General features: G+C 39.6%; 1 protein-coding gene across 6 annotated transcripts in view; it reads right to left on the bottom strand.

The window, feature by feature from the left end:
* Positions 1-15,745, bottom strand: part of LOC116917006 (paired box protein Pax-8) — a 72,707-nt gene that overhangs the window by 44,718 nt on the left and 12,244 nt on the right. The gene's annotated exons all lie outside the window — the stretch shown is intronic.

Below are 15,745 nucleotides of genomic sequence, written 5' to 3' on the forward strand. Positions count from 1 at the left end.
GCAAAGTGGACAAGCGAAACGGCCAATACTGCGTCTATACTCTATTGTTTTTGTTTTGTTTTGTTTTTTTTCACGTTGCATCCGACAGGAGAAAAAGCCACCAGGCACTTGACGCTGTGCCGTACCAATTCATTAATTTTTTTTTTCGAGTTATTAGATTTTGTTTAAAATAAAAAAAGTGCTGGCTTTCTTTTTGGGCACGCACAATTAAATAACGAGATTGTGAATTATCGACAGTCACAGTCAAGCAGAGAAGAGAAAAACGACAAAAGCAAAACGATTGGTTAATGAATAGCTGGCCCATCTTTTTACACACACACACACACCCGTGACGCTTGATTTTCGACGAGCCACACACATCATCCACCAGCCGATACCGATTCAATTACAAGAGCCTACAATCGCCTTCTCCAGCATATGGAACCCCCCACGCACAGAGTTCGTTAGCGCTGGCCGGTTCGATCTGGAAGAAAATGAGACAAAGGATAAACCTCAATCGGGTCGTGGAATTCATCGGCTTCTGTAGATCAACACCCACAAACATTTCTACAGTTTATCTGGACTCAACCATGTCGATGGCCCCAATGTTCAGTTATTCAAAATGATCGAAATCGAAACATTTACAATGACGACAGCAATTTTTATTTTTACCCTCCGAATTTTTAGAATTGTTTTTTGATTTTATAACGAGAAACGAACTAATAATAGCACCGCGTACTTGATGCCCTTCTTTTTCCCCGATACTTTTCGATTACAATTGATACAAACGATTACAATGGCAGCGCAGGATACTACGCAAAAAGAGGGCCTCTCTTTAGCGATGATTGCAGGGTACGACATCGATGAGGTAACAACCTAAAATAGGGCCGTGTGTTCAAGGCAAGGTCGATGATCTTGTCCCAGATTTATTGAGGGGAGAATTGACAATGAGGCTATTCTAATAGGACCGGCATTTGTAAAAAAACATTAATCGAAAAAAACAAAAACAAACAACCGTCAAAGCCCCCAAAAAAGACAAAAAAGAGTAGGCTAGATTGAAAAGCGGATTTTGGGTTGGACACAATCAATTGACCAGGATACAAAAGTCGAGCCCAACGTTCCCCAACTAGGTAACAAACCACCTGAAAAACAAAAAAACAACAAATCTAGTCCTATACTGTCTAAACTATACTCATCGAGACCATCCCTTTTTATATTTGGTTTTAAACAGCAAAAAAACCATCCACCGGTTGAAAAACAAAAGGCAGAGCCAATAAAATTTAAAAAAAAACCCAGTTTATCCAAAGCTTTCCATTTCCTGTGAATCAGAATAAATAAACAAATTCAATAAACATTTATTTATTCCGTCCACATTTTCCCCGACATTTTTACTTTTTTTTTTAATATTTTATTCACTTTTAAAACGTTCAGGTGCCGACCGATTTCTGTCGATGGGATGCGTCTTTTCGCTCAATCATAACGTCATAATAATAACAACTGGCAAGGCGCGCCAGCTATTTCTTCGACACGGTCTTCCAACGTGTCAATTTTCGTACGTCATCGTTCCCTATCACACGCAAAGCCGCCCGGAATTGATGTCAACACAAACAAAAACAAACGTCGAGGGAGTAGTAGCAAGTGCACGTGAAAGAGAGTTGGGAGCCCACCGTCAAAGCTTCTTTTCTCTACATCGATGATGATGACGATGATGATCGGCTATCGCGTTAGCTTCTTACAGCAGTTTTATATGGTCACAACATTAGCCGGTTGGCGACACAGAACAAAGTATTAGACACACAGTCACACTCACCGGCTATATTCGACTAACATTACGTCATATTTCTTTCAAAACAAAAAATGTTTATATTGTACACTAAAGACGGTGATGTCGTGCTACCCACCTTTGTGTCATCTACAATGTCTCGCCTGACTAAACGTTCAATTCTGCCCTCAAGTCCAATGCACCAGATTTAATAGACATCAACAGAAAATAATAAATAATAAAAGAATGCAAAGAAATACGTGATGGTGGGTGGGTGGGTTTGAAAAATGAAGAGCATCCACCATCATTGTAATAGGGCTACACATATTTTATATGGATACCTATCTAGTGTCACAGGGGTACACACACAAAACAAAGGGTGCGGACATAACACGGATAGCAAGGCCTACGTATAAAGCTTGACTGCTCGTCCAGTTCTGAATCGTTAGCTCATGCGTTGCGCATTCAAGCTTCATTAAGAAAACTAGCGTTCAACTCATCCAAAAATGGGGCTACCTCCAAAAGACCTATGTCTATTGTTTTCATGGGATTTTACCTCAATTCCTAGCAATCAACGATAAAATTCGAATTCCACAGAGAGATTGATTTATTGCTTAAAATCACTCGAATTTTTTCGCCACCATTTTAGTGTTAAAAACAAAATTATGTACCGCAATGAGCCGAGAAATAAAGCGCGTCAAACTAAAGTGGCTGAAGAAAACTTTGAGACGACGGTCATCTTCACCCCCACGGCATCCACAACAAGTCCATCAAAAAAAAAAGAGAAGAAATAAAACCTTTCAAAGACGAGAAACGGAGATATGTGTAGGGCAAGAAAGAGTCATCAGCATGTAACAGAGAGAGTCGAAAACATGTCGTTAAAAAAAAGAAAAAAAAGAAAGGCAAATTCTTGCGGAGCGATATGGATCGGTACTTTCGATTCGCTTTTTGACTCCGACTCGCCCCCCACAAAAAAAAACAAAAACAGAAATATCCAAACCCCTTTACCATTTTACCGATGCAACTTTTGTTTAAAAAAATATTTTAAAGGGGAAAAAAGTCGTTAAGAACTTCGAGTGGTAGCAACATCTTCGTTCGTCTAACAGCAGCAACACAGTCGCCAAACGATATACACTATATTAAAACAAAAGACAGTGGAAGCCACTCGAATGTTTTTTGTTTTTTTTTAGGCTAGAAGGAAACGGCATTCAAAAAGAAAAAACAAAACAAAAACAAAAGATTGCATTCGTCCTATAGGCCAAAATAAACAAAAGTCTAATCATTGGAATCAAAGGGAAAAAAATCAAGATGGACTCACACGTTCCCCCTTTTTTTCTTATACGACGACTGCAAAAAGATAGAACCGACATTTACGTTGGCCATTATCTATGTATGCCGAGTCGTCCCGTGAGTGGACCACCATCGCCGATCTGCCTCAGTCTCTCTCTCGTTGTGCAGACTTGACGACTTCCTTCATGACGTAATTAACTCTGCGTTAAAAACTCACGTAGACCAACTTTTCTTTCTTTTTTTTTTAAAAGGGGGATACGGTTTAGTATAAAAAACGATAACGAGAGACTTCCGTGCCTGTTGATATTTTGCTCAAGATCAAGGTACATCCCCTTTGAAATGATGCGGTAGACGCGGGTGTAGTGAAGACGCTCTCGAATATCGAATGCAAAAAAGGAAAAGAGTCCGGTTCAACGGACGAAGTAAACCGTGTTGACCTGGGCGCAACGTTTTATGAATAGTGAATGTACACAGTAGATATTCCATAATATAACGTGGTCGTTTTTAAAGAAAAAAGAGAGAGAGAACGTAAACAAGATACGACTCTACACAAGAGGCAAACGTGTTCCGCCAGGCTGACTATACACTCCCGCCCGCTACACGAAAGAGGTGGTGGACTCTTCTTCCTCTTTTCAACGTCCATTTTCTTTTACATTTCATCCACATCTTTCTTTATATTATATATATTAAAAAAAAAAAAAATAGACACTCGATCGTTGAACCCTCCCATCTTTAATTTGATTGACGTCATCTTTTTTTTTCAGCGTGTCTCGCGCTCACATCACAATAAAGTCAGTAGTTTCAAATTTGTTGTTTTTTTAAATAAAAGGATGGCGTTACGTAAGAAAAAGAAAACAAAACGGGGGGGGGGGGACCTCTGCGGGATTTCCGGTGGATTTTTTTTTTCCTGGCCGGAGCACCGGGCGTTCGTGAAAGGGAAGGAAACATTATCAGCCCCCCCCCCCCCAAAAAAAAAAGTTGTGATGTTTGCGGCTGTGCGTATCATAGTATATACGTGAGCTTACGAAAGATAAAGAGAGAAAATGGATACGAAACAAGACAACGAGAAGAGGGAAAAAAGAAAAAAATTGAGAAGCGGAGGGGACGTTGAAAATGTGGAAACAAGGTGCGTTACAGGTGAGTCGCCAAGCGAAACATCTCGGCACACACACACGACGCGCGTTCACATTACGATTCCGTCCTCCACATTTTTCTCGATTCCTTCGTTTCTTTTTTAATGCGCTCGCGTTTCTTACGACTTTCATCCTATCCGTTTTCTCCCTTTTCTCTTCGGTTTTCTTTTAACGAGTTTGAATGCAATCCGTCCGCCATTTCAACGAAATCAAAAGGAGGGACTTTTAAGAACTTTTGCTCCTTTTTTTTTTTAACTTTAAATAAATCGGCTAGTCGACTGAAGCCTGGCACACACGTCCAACTGCACCTGGCAAACACGACACGCCATCATCCATTTCTTCTTTTCATTTAATTGTATGCCCTTTCCTGGCCAACTCCTTGCGATTAACACATGAAAAGGAGCGTGTACACGCGTGCTGAAGGCCGCACGTAAAAAGACTCTTTGCATTTCCTCCATTTTCTTTCTTCCCTGATTTGTTATTTTTGTTTTTTTCCTGTTCCGTTTTGCTCGTTTCCTGCAAATGAACATTCTATCCTTGCACTCGATTTCGATTGCTCATCAGACGAATGAAACGAGAAATTCAAAAAAAGGGAAACAAACTTGTCGCAATAAAGAAAACGCCCTTATTCCCCCCCACATACATTTGTCGACTGGACGATGGCAGTTGTTGCCCACCTGCAAGCCGCTAAAATTTTTTTTTCGTGAAATTTCAAGTTTTCTCTCTCTCTCTCTCTTATTTCACTAGCCATATACCCATCCCCCCTGCAACTCTCTCGCTCACATTCTGCGGCCGGCCCTCGTCAGTATTAGCGTCGGCCGTTTCGCTGCGTTGCGTTCAGGCTCCTTGAAAGAAAAGAAACACGTCCACTGGCGCACACATGCAAGTAACAACCTCCCACCCAAAAAAAAAAAAAGAATCCCACACTATATTTCATGTGTGAATAGATGGAGGAGGAGGAGGGGGAGGAGTTGAGCCTGTGCGCAATTGCTATTTTACTGCATAGCCTAGCTCTCTGTTGCTATATTGACGTGTGCTCCCGTTTCCCCCTCTCCACTGTCCCTAACATAACAGACGTCCTATTGCCACATACAGTCTACACGAAAAACCTTGAAAATAAATAAATAAATAACATTTTTGGGCAACAAACTTTCCCTCCATCACCAATACAAACGGCAATCAACTCTTACCATTTTTTTTTCTTCTTCTTCTTCAAAACTCCCCCCCGCGATGTGGATATACCAAGAATAAGAGAGAGAAGAGTCTTGAAAAGAAAAGAAAAAATTGTTCACAGTAGCTGTGGACTTTATGAAAGAGTTGAGGACGTCCGGTTGCGTCAATAGAGGCGGTAGATATACTTTGGTGAAAAATAGGCTAAGTATCTCTATCTGGCGCAGGTATCGATCCGTGCGCAAGTCTCTTGATCACTTTAAAGTGGGCACTCAAGAGATTCGTGAATAATGCACAAGTTTGAGCGAGAAAGGAGAGAAAACAAACGACAGTCAGAACGCGTTTGAAACGTGATGGAAAGAAACAAGTCGAGCAGCGCACGAGTCAAAACAAAGTCAAGTGACCGAGGAGAAGAGTATAGCTAGAATTTCATATTCCATCACATTCTTTTCAAAGTGGAACAGTTTCCATCCAACTACGGCCGGATGCGATCCCTTTGGGAAAAACAAAATTTAGTTCAATATCCGGCAATGACCCCAAAGAAAACAAACCCGTTGCTCTCCTCTCCCAACAAACGGCGTGATGACATTCAAATAAGTCGTTCACACGCCATCCAAACTACTTTTTTAAATAAATCCAATCCAATTTAAAAAAGAAAAATCATTCAATATTTTAAACGCCATCAGACACACGCGTACACAAACCAATCTCTATTCAGCCATCAAAGGATATAGTACTCCATATATTGTTCGCGACGCTGGGCTGCATCTTCAACGGCCGGGAAAGGTGTGCGGCACCTTCCAAAAAAAATTAAAAATAAATGCACCACGCACAGAAAAAAACAAACAAGAAAACAAAAGAAGCGCGCGTGCCAACAGTTTCTATATATATATATAGACAACGGGTTGCCCGTCATTAAACGCCATGAATGGAATGAGAAGAAACGAGACATGTCTTATGGGGGGGTATAGAGCTGCACCGGCAGCAGACACAGTCCCATATAGTCAAGTGTATCCAGCCGACGGAGCGGACCCGACGCGAGAAAAAAAAAAAAGAAAAACGAGAGTGAAACGATCAAGCGTATTTTCATTGTTTATGAAGGCTGGAAAGAGCGAAGAGAAATATGAAACGCCATATGATATAGTTTGTCGGCTCCATTTAGCGTGTAAAATCTCGTTTCCCCTCTCGTGCAGCACCGCCTCTCTCTCCGCTGCGCATCCTCGCATCTCTGACCAAGGATGACAAAACTAAGAGGCTTTTTAACTTGTTCTCTCTGTCCATCTAACAAACATTGACTATATGGAGACGGTATTGTACGTTAAACCAGCAGCTCCTATATATTTCCGAAAAGAAAAATCCCTAAATTCACACCTCCCGTTTTTGTTTTTTTTTGAAACTGGGCGCAAAGGATGCGGGACATTATGAAAGAGGCCATCACGTGAAAGAGCGACAATTGATATCCACGTTGCTGGAACGGACCAGTGTCCAGCCAGCCCCAAAAATGGATGACAGATTTTTTGTTCATTGATGAAACAAGACATCAAAATGCGGCAACCGTGTGCAACCAGACCCCGAATCAATAAGGCTTAACGTGTCATGCTCCGACATGCTTGTTTAAGAGCGCATTAACAATCATAAACAGGAAAACACAAACAAACAACGAAAAACAAAAACAAAACCCAAAACAAAACATTGTAGTTAAAAATAAAAAATAAAGGGAACTCATCGGCTCGTTTGCTCAACTGATGGCAAACCCATCGGTTCAATTTCATCGAGCAGATCACCAAAAGCTTTTTTTTCTTTCGCCACCTTTTCCAGCTCGTTAATTTGCACAAAACGACAACCAAGAAACGAGAAAAAAAAAATAATTTGAATCAATTGGCTTTGGTTCGTTTACCCCCCCACCAAATTCGTTGGCTAAATCAATGGCGCATTCCCAAGAGTTCCACTAATAGTTTAGGCCTAGCAAATGTTTTGACGACATTTCTATACCGGAATAGATTCGTTATCCAGTTGTTCCATTGAGGAAAACAAAGGAGAAAAAAATACAAAAACAAAAATTCGGGGACATTTGAATCGAGCCATCAGTAGACGAAAAAGAAAAGAAAACAAGCGAGGGATGCGTTGAATTTGGGTGAAAAAATGCCAAAGAGAAAACGTAAAACGTAAATACTCTTCTCGTTTCAATTCGATTGCATTATATTATGGCTATAGAACAGAGCAAAATGATGGGGAATGGAAGACACACACACACACACGAATCGTGGAACTCGTGGAATGTTTTCACGCACCACCAAAACCCTTCAATTTCAGTCATGTTTTGTTTTGTGTTTTGTTTTCTTGCTGCGACTATGATGCCATTCGGTTTCCAATTCAAAAACAAAACAAAACAAAAAAAAAGGGCTAACAAACAAAATACCATCAAAGACGACGACAGTTGCTGTTGTTGCAGGGCGTATGGGGTACGAATATCGAGGCCAGCAGCCGGAACGAATGAATACGCGACCCATCATATCCAACAGAAGAAGAAACAAAACGAAAAAAAAAAAAAATAGGGCCGCGATTCTCTTATATTTCATGTAGACATTCTTTACCCTGCCGGCTGATCACCCAACTCCAGTAGCTGAGGGCCAACGATCTCGTCATCGATACGGCAAAGAAAAAAAGGGGAAAAATAACGAAAGAGATCAGGTTTTTTTTCTTTTTTTTTTGTTTCCTCGTGTACTTGAAAATTGGAAAACAAAAAAATAAAACAAGAAAGTTCCAGTCGTATCAAAAGATCGGAACCAAAAAAAAAACAGAAAAAAGAAACAATTTCGATTATGTAGTTTGTTCTCTTTAAATATCGACTTCTGTCACAAGAATCCTGTTCATTCCTGACGACCCTCCAGCGAGCTGGCAACAGTGTTAAAGGGCACCTGTTACTTAAAGAACGAGACGTAGCGAACACCGATAAGGTTTTAACGATCTCGATAGAATTTCTTTCTTTCTTTCTTTTTATTTTTGCATATTTTTTCTTTTTCAAGTTGGACATGCTTCGATATCGCTTTTTGTCATCCATTCAACAACAAAAAATGATCCCTTCTGTTCGAGACTTCCGCTCTTTTTTTTTATATAAAAAAAATATTTAATAATTTAAAATGGACGAAGAAAAATAAAATAAAAAAAGGAATTGCGAACAAGAGAATCCAATTAAGAAAAGAAAAGATCATTGTTCCGGTTTTGCTTGACAAATAAAAAAAGGTGGATGGTACAGTTCCGTACCGGATGGTAGGAGCCTAACGACGTCGGGTTACTTCGAAATGGAAGCCCCCCCCCCACCCTAAAATGGCGCCGACGGAATAGAAAAGAAGCAGCCAACTCAAGATTTTCGTGTTCCTCTTTTATTATTGTTCATTTTCTTGCAACCAAAGAAGTCAGCGTTGAATCGACTTGAAACAGACTGTGACGTCATAACAAGTCGCTCATTATTGAGACTAGTTACAAAGTAACGTTTCTGTACAAACGACGGTAAGAAATAATGAAAAGCGTCCGCAAATTATTCAAAAAACAGGAGAAGAGTACATCAACTAGAGTTAAATGATTAACATCACCGAAACGTTTTGGCGCATTAAAAAATGAACACATTTTTTTTTCACAATTTTGGTTTCCTTCCACATACACACACACACACACAAAAAAAATGTTGGACAATAATAAAAATATTTGCTGGTTTGCGACTATCCCACATCCTTCGAAATGAATCGACATGCCGAAGAAATGTTAAGAAAAAAAAAAAAATACCCAAAATTCTCTGCGTTCCCATTGGCCGCCATGATGTTAGCCAGTCATAAGACTATAGCTGTTTATGGATACATAAAGATTACGTTCGGGAGCCTTTTTGAAATAGGAAAAAGAAAAAAAAAGAAAATAAATACCGCTCAATGAATTGAAATAGCTTCAATTTTTTCTTCTTCCCCATGCGGTAAATAACCAACATCCGAAATATAAAATAAGAAAAAATTCAACAAAAAAAAAAGACAAGCAGGAACTAACCAGTACCTCTTTTTTTTTTTTTAAAGAAAACACGAATGAAAAAGGAAAAAAATATAAATAAATAAATAAAAAATAATAAAATAAAGAACGGAAGTTTGGATATAGCTTTTTAGCGTTTCTGGTTGTTGTTTTTCTTCTTCTTCCTCTTCAACTTGGGGTATACATACATTTCGTCCAGTATAGATATTACACAAAGACCGGTGTGCAGCAGGAGCGTTTGCGGACGCAGGTGTCGTTCGTGCGATGGCACCCAAGAGGCGACCATGGAAAGTGGGGTTTAGTCTTGCAGAACCAGCAAACCAACGAAAAACAAAACAAAACAGCCAAAGACGAGGCAAGAAACAGAACAACGATAAAACACATGGAATAACTCGTCTTCTTTCTAGCCATCCCTCGTAATCTCAAAATTCGTAGGCCTTCGTCAGCCTCTTTCCTTTCCCCATTCCCGATAGATTATTTTGTTTAAAACAAAACAAAATGCAAAAAAGAACAAAACGAGAGAAAAGGGCTAAACTATGTCCTTATCTCGTTTACAGCGAAGACGATTTCAACGAGCAATTGCGTGTTTTCCATCGAGGCCTACTTTGAGAGGAGAAACCTGGCGTGACCGTTTTTCCCAAGCACATCCTTATATTATCGTATACATATAGAAGCTGAGAGCGGGAGAGAGAGAGAGACGGGGGAAAAGAGAGAATGAACGAGAAAAGAGCAGCTCTCTCATAGCTGCTTATAAAGGATAGGGCTTGATCTCGAACCGTGAAGCAAACAGTTTATTTATAAAAGTTACAAAAGAGAGAAAAGAATCGAGAAAACGAATAAAAATATAAACATTATATTCAAGTGGCGGGGGCTGGGAGAAGATGTGAACGGCATCAACGGCCCGCAGCCAAACGGAGCCAAAAAATAGACACAGAAAAAAAAAAAAAAACCCACACGCAAAGTTTGTCTGTGTGTGTGTTCAAGAAAACAAAAGCCGTTTGATCATCTCCCAGAAATAAAAATAAATAAAGCTAAATTGGATCTCTCGCTATATGTCGTTCGTATACGCCCCATTATGGTGGATGATGATGACGCTAGCCGAGCCCTCATTATCAAGTCAGTTCGACTGCCAACTCAATTCACACTTGGACTCGAAACAACATTCACGGCGCAACAACAACGAAAAGAGACAGAAAATATAAAATAAAATAAAATAAAATAGAACCCAATCAATCTTGATATTTCCCTTTTATGCACATGCAAACTCATTCCATATCCAAAATAATAATAATAATAATAATAACAATAAACTAATCGTTAAAAAAAAAGAGGGGGGCGCAAATTTGCTTCCACATTGTGTCTACTGCCATCAACAAGTTTACGTACATCAATTTCTCCCGGTTTTTAGAAAATTGCAGACACAATCAAACATTAGAGCCAAATAAAATGAAGGCTGTATACGAAAGGCAATCATGTTGTTGCCCAATACGATGGCCGCCAGAGTTTCTATGCTAATTGCATTAAAGTTAACAAAAGAGAAAAAAAAATATATAAAAATAATAATAATATAAAAAAAAAAGGGAAAAACTAAAAAAAAAACTATAGTGATGTGTCTACACACAAGGCAGAGAGACATGGAGGGCGTCGTGCGGTGACTGTGGGTTCCACTCGGCAGATCCCATCTTTTGAATCACTCTAATCAAGAGCCCATAAAAGACACGTCCCCGCCTATCGAAAAGAAAAAAACAAAAAGCAAACGTACTGCAGGGAGGGAAGGGGAGAAAGCTCCGGCAATGTGACTGAACTGGAATTCGAAATAAAATTTAAAAAAAGAAAAAGAAAAATGTCGACATCTAACGGATGTCTTAAATTTGAAAATGCAAAAAAAACAAAAAAACAAAAAAACGCACAAAACAAAAGATTAAGATTTCAATTAAACCTTAAACAAATTCCAATCGCATTCTTTTGTGACGGGAAAATCCCCGCAAATTAAGAAAAAATAAAAACAAATCAGCGGGACAACGGAATTGGAGCTCACGTCTCTATCCATGCGATGAGGAATCGAATCATCTTCGATCATCACGGCATAGCGGAATCTTTCCAGTAGACAACAACAACAACAAAAAATGCCAATTATAAAACTGTACTACAATTTCGTTTGTGCATTCACTCCCCCCACCCCCTTTTAAAATTAACACAAACGTTACGTTCTTGCCGGTTGCGCAAAAATTCCTTAAAAAAATATGAAAACGGCCATTTGATGAATGGCTACTGCCGCATAGTGGCGGACTTTGTCAACAAGGTCAATTCAATCTAAAAAAAGAAAATAACATCAAAATACTAACACAAGAAAAAAAATTAAAATAAAATCAGACAGGACGGAACAAAACGGCCATGGAGAGGGGGGGCAAAGATCAGCTGGCGTAAAGCAAATCGGAATATCACCGGGTCGGTGACATTTCTATACTAATGCCATCAACCGGAAAGCGGGCCTATACACACACACTATGTATTTAAATAAATACATAAAAAATAAAAAATAAAATAAAACCTATTATATTGACAGGACAGAAAAGCCATGTTGAATAGGCGAAACAAGTGGCGTCTCTCTGGGCTATGCACACACTAAGCCACTTTATTATGCACAGCCTCCTCTCCCGTTGTGCTGCTGCTGTATCGACCGTACAATCGTCATGCATAGGAAGCCACTCCAGCGTGATACTGATAAGCCCCCATCTGAATGGGATATAGTAATCGTAGTAACAGTAATATCCAGTCCCGCAAAAAAAAAAAATGAAAGAAGAAAATAGGACCTTGTTATAACTTCCACCCTGCAGCAGCTCAACTCAATGGAACTTGGAGAGAGAGGGGGAAGTTCTACGCATGCAGTTATGGTTTGTGTGTGTGTGTGTGTGTCTATCTCCCGTTTCTATGGCTGGCTAAACCTGTCGGCACGCGCGCTTACAGCGGCAACGCCGACTAGGGGGAAATAAATGTAGGCGTTGGAAAAAGAAAAATAAAAAATAAAAAAGAGGTAAGCTGAGCAGCGATTTTTCTGCAACGTCGATCAACCCTGCGACGCCTATATGCATAACATAACCAGATACCTGTACATAGCGCATATAGGAATATATACATCTCATTCTTCTTTTTTTTTTTCACATCACGTTCGGCTGCGCTTCTTTTCGTGTTACCAACAAAAAAAAACGAGTTATGTTCTGCCCAGTGGAGTCTGAAAGATTAAACGGCCGTAACGCTAGTTACTTGTTGGGCGCTGACGTCCAACATCATCCTTCATCTGCGCACTAACTTATCATCATAATACATTTCACCCCAAAAAATGAAATAAAATAAATAAAAAACACGTTTTTTTTTTTTTTACGATGATGATTGAGTTACTACAAACCACAACGTGTTGCATATTCCTTTTTTAAATCCTTCATTTCTCACGCGAAAAATTAAAAAATAAAAACGGCATCCATCGTAATGCGGAACTCGGAAAGAGAACGAAAAGGGGGTTCGTTTATAACGAGGGTGGAACGCTTGTTATCCCCGTAGTGTGTGCGCGCAGACACGAGAGGCGTTGCTGACGCACAGATTGGACGCTTGCGTGCCGGGATGAATGGACTGCCGCTGAAGGTTTTAGACGGACGTAGGCAACAATATCGATGATACATAAAAGAGGAATGCGCCCCGGCCCGTCACCATACAACACGTTCAAAAACCCAGCCAAAAAAAAAAGAAAAATAAAATAAAATTTAATTAAAACAAAAAAGAGCCACTGCTACAACTGTCCATTGTGTCATTTGAGCTGGGGCTTTTGTTATTCACGACCGAGAGAGAGAGAGAGAGAAAACACCCCGCCATTACAAACGCCGGGACCATCATTTCCGGTCATCGCTCATACTGGCCGGCGTGCCAGCCCGTCGATTTCCATAGCGATTCACAAACAACGAAAATAAAGAAAGAAAAAAAAAAAGATTGACTGGGTGCTAGTTTTCCTTTTTTAAAAATCAGTGGCGACACACATAAAGGGAAGATGAGGATAACAAACGAGCACCACCAAAAATGAGAGGAAAACTGAACGCTCTTTGAATCAATCAGCCGGTTTCATCCATCAACAAGCCCAGAGTGATGAGAGTCATCAACGTCTTCAACACAAAGGCAATTCAAACATTTCTATGACGTTGTTCGTATTCAATGGAGGTAGCGAGCATATAGGATAGGCCAAGCGTAAGAAATAGTTTTCGCCATTATTTACAAGTTCTAACTTTTTTTTCTTTTTACGATCTAAAAAGCAGAACAAATGCACATCCGACTTGAAATAGAGAAGGAAAAAAAAAATGGAAACCCAACGAGAAAAAACAAAACAAAACTAGAGAAAAAACAAAACAAAACTAAAAAAAAAAAAAATAGCTGAGCTCAAAGCTAATGTAATTGTAACAAATGGGACATCAGCAGGTGCAACACGAAGGGGTGCACTCTCTTCCAATTCGATCGACACGCACGGCTGCAGTGGCCCACAGGCCGGCCGGAATGCTCAGTCTTTTCTTAAAGCCCGATGAATAACTCGTGCAACGTTGTCGCTTCCCTCCTTCAGTTACCATCGATTTTCTTTCTATCTTAATCTTTAAAAAAATGAAACAAGCTATCCACATTTTCAGTTCAAAAAAATTAAGAACCTTGCCAAAGAACAGGTCGATGTAGCAACACAAAATGCAACACAAAAAATAACAAAAGGAAATTCAAAAGCTGAGCTCAACATTCTTTGATATATTCACATCGAATAATGTTTTTTTAAAAAATTTCTTTTAATAAATCTCCAGCGTTACTAGATTGCGTTCGAGGTTCGTAATTCATCTACAGGATTTGTTGGTGAGCATCAAACAAAAGCCTATAAACACCTCCCGCCAAGTTTGAACTGTTGCGTCGGTCAAGAAAAAAAAATCAAATCAGATGAGAAGGGGGTTCTGCTCCGGCACCCACACATTCTACATCTTTTTCTCTTTTTTTTTGTATGCTGGGCATTCTATAGAAAGAAAAAGGCGATGGACGAATAATGGCAACACACGCACACACACACAAAAAAAAGAGAGTCAGATTGAGAATGAATCTTTTGAACAACATCGCTCAGCCGTGGCATATTTTGTTTCTATCCAAAATATAAAAAGGGCGAACCATTTTTTTCTTTCTACGTTTCTTTCCCATACACATTAAAAAACAGAGAAAAAACAAGTGGATGCGAGCAAAATGAAAAAAGAAAAGATGGTGAACCATTATTCCATCGTATCAAAATTCCCGGGGCTCTCGTGTAAACGGGTGTTAAAGAAGAGAGCCTTGCCCTTTTTCCGTAGCGTAGCTAACACGATGGAATTTTTACAAAAAAAAAAAAAACAAAGCAAAACAAGAGAACAAGAGCTTGAAACGCCCGTTAACCGAGCTAATTTTACGTCATGACATTGCAACTTTAAGCGACACCTACAGTAGGATCGTCTGTGTGTCCGTGCGTATACACGGTGCATAAGAAATAGGACCAAAACTTCATTTATTACAACGGCCATGATATGCACAATTAGATCATGATTCAAAACGACTATACTGACGCTAACGTCAGATGTTGCTTTGAAATGATGATGACAGCCAAGTCACCCTCAAACAAGTCAAAGCTTTTTTTCCTTTCTTCCTTTTTTTTAAAATCTTTTCACCTATTCATTCATGTTGTTTTAACGTCTGCCCCTTTTCCTTTTGCTTCGTCGGCCCTCGTAAGAACCACCTGTTTGAAAAAGACACGACCCTCCTTCACAAATTGGTTTGATGCTCGAAAGGGGGGCAAACTCCAAGAAGCCGACAAGAAAATGGCGGTAAGACACACAAGAGCCCTCGCTACGGCGGTAAGGTGGCGGTCCACGATCAAAATAGGCAAACAAAAACAAAAAAAACGAATAGTGGTAGATTCAATTTGTCTTCAGCCAACAATTGAAACCAGCTAACATCAACAGAAAAAGAAAAGGTCAAACATTTGTCATTTGGGGTAAAAAAAACCCCGAAAGAAGTGACGCGTGCCCAAACGATCCGCTATACGATCCGGTCGCTTGTCTTCATTTTTCGCAATTAAAACAAGACAAATGGAAACGCCAGTCGAGCACGTTAACACCAATTTTTCTCGTTTTTTTTGGGGGGATCTTTTTTCTTAATTTATTACACTCGAGATGGTGTCAACAACCATCGGGTGTAATACAAGAAGCGGCAAATCCTAATTAGCGGCTAGCGCAATAGAGGCGTACAAAATAATTTAACGCAATGGCGGGTTGAAAATCGGCCGCTATAAAGAATTAAAAAAAAAAAAAACAAGACGAAAAAAACAAGAAAAAATAGAGAGAGAGAGATGACTCTTTTC

This window comes from Daphnia magna, linkage group LG2 (genome assembly GCF_020631705.1).
Source record: "Daphnia magna isolate NIES linkage group LG2, ASM2063170v1.1, whole genome shotgun sequence".
NCBI lineage: Eukaryota > Metazoa > Arthropoda > Branchiopoda > Diplostraca > Daphniidae > Daphnia > Daphnia magna.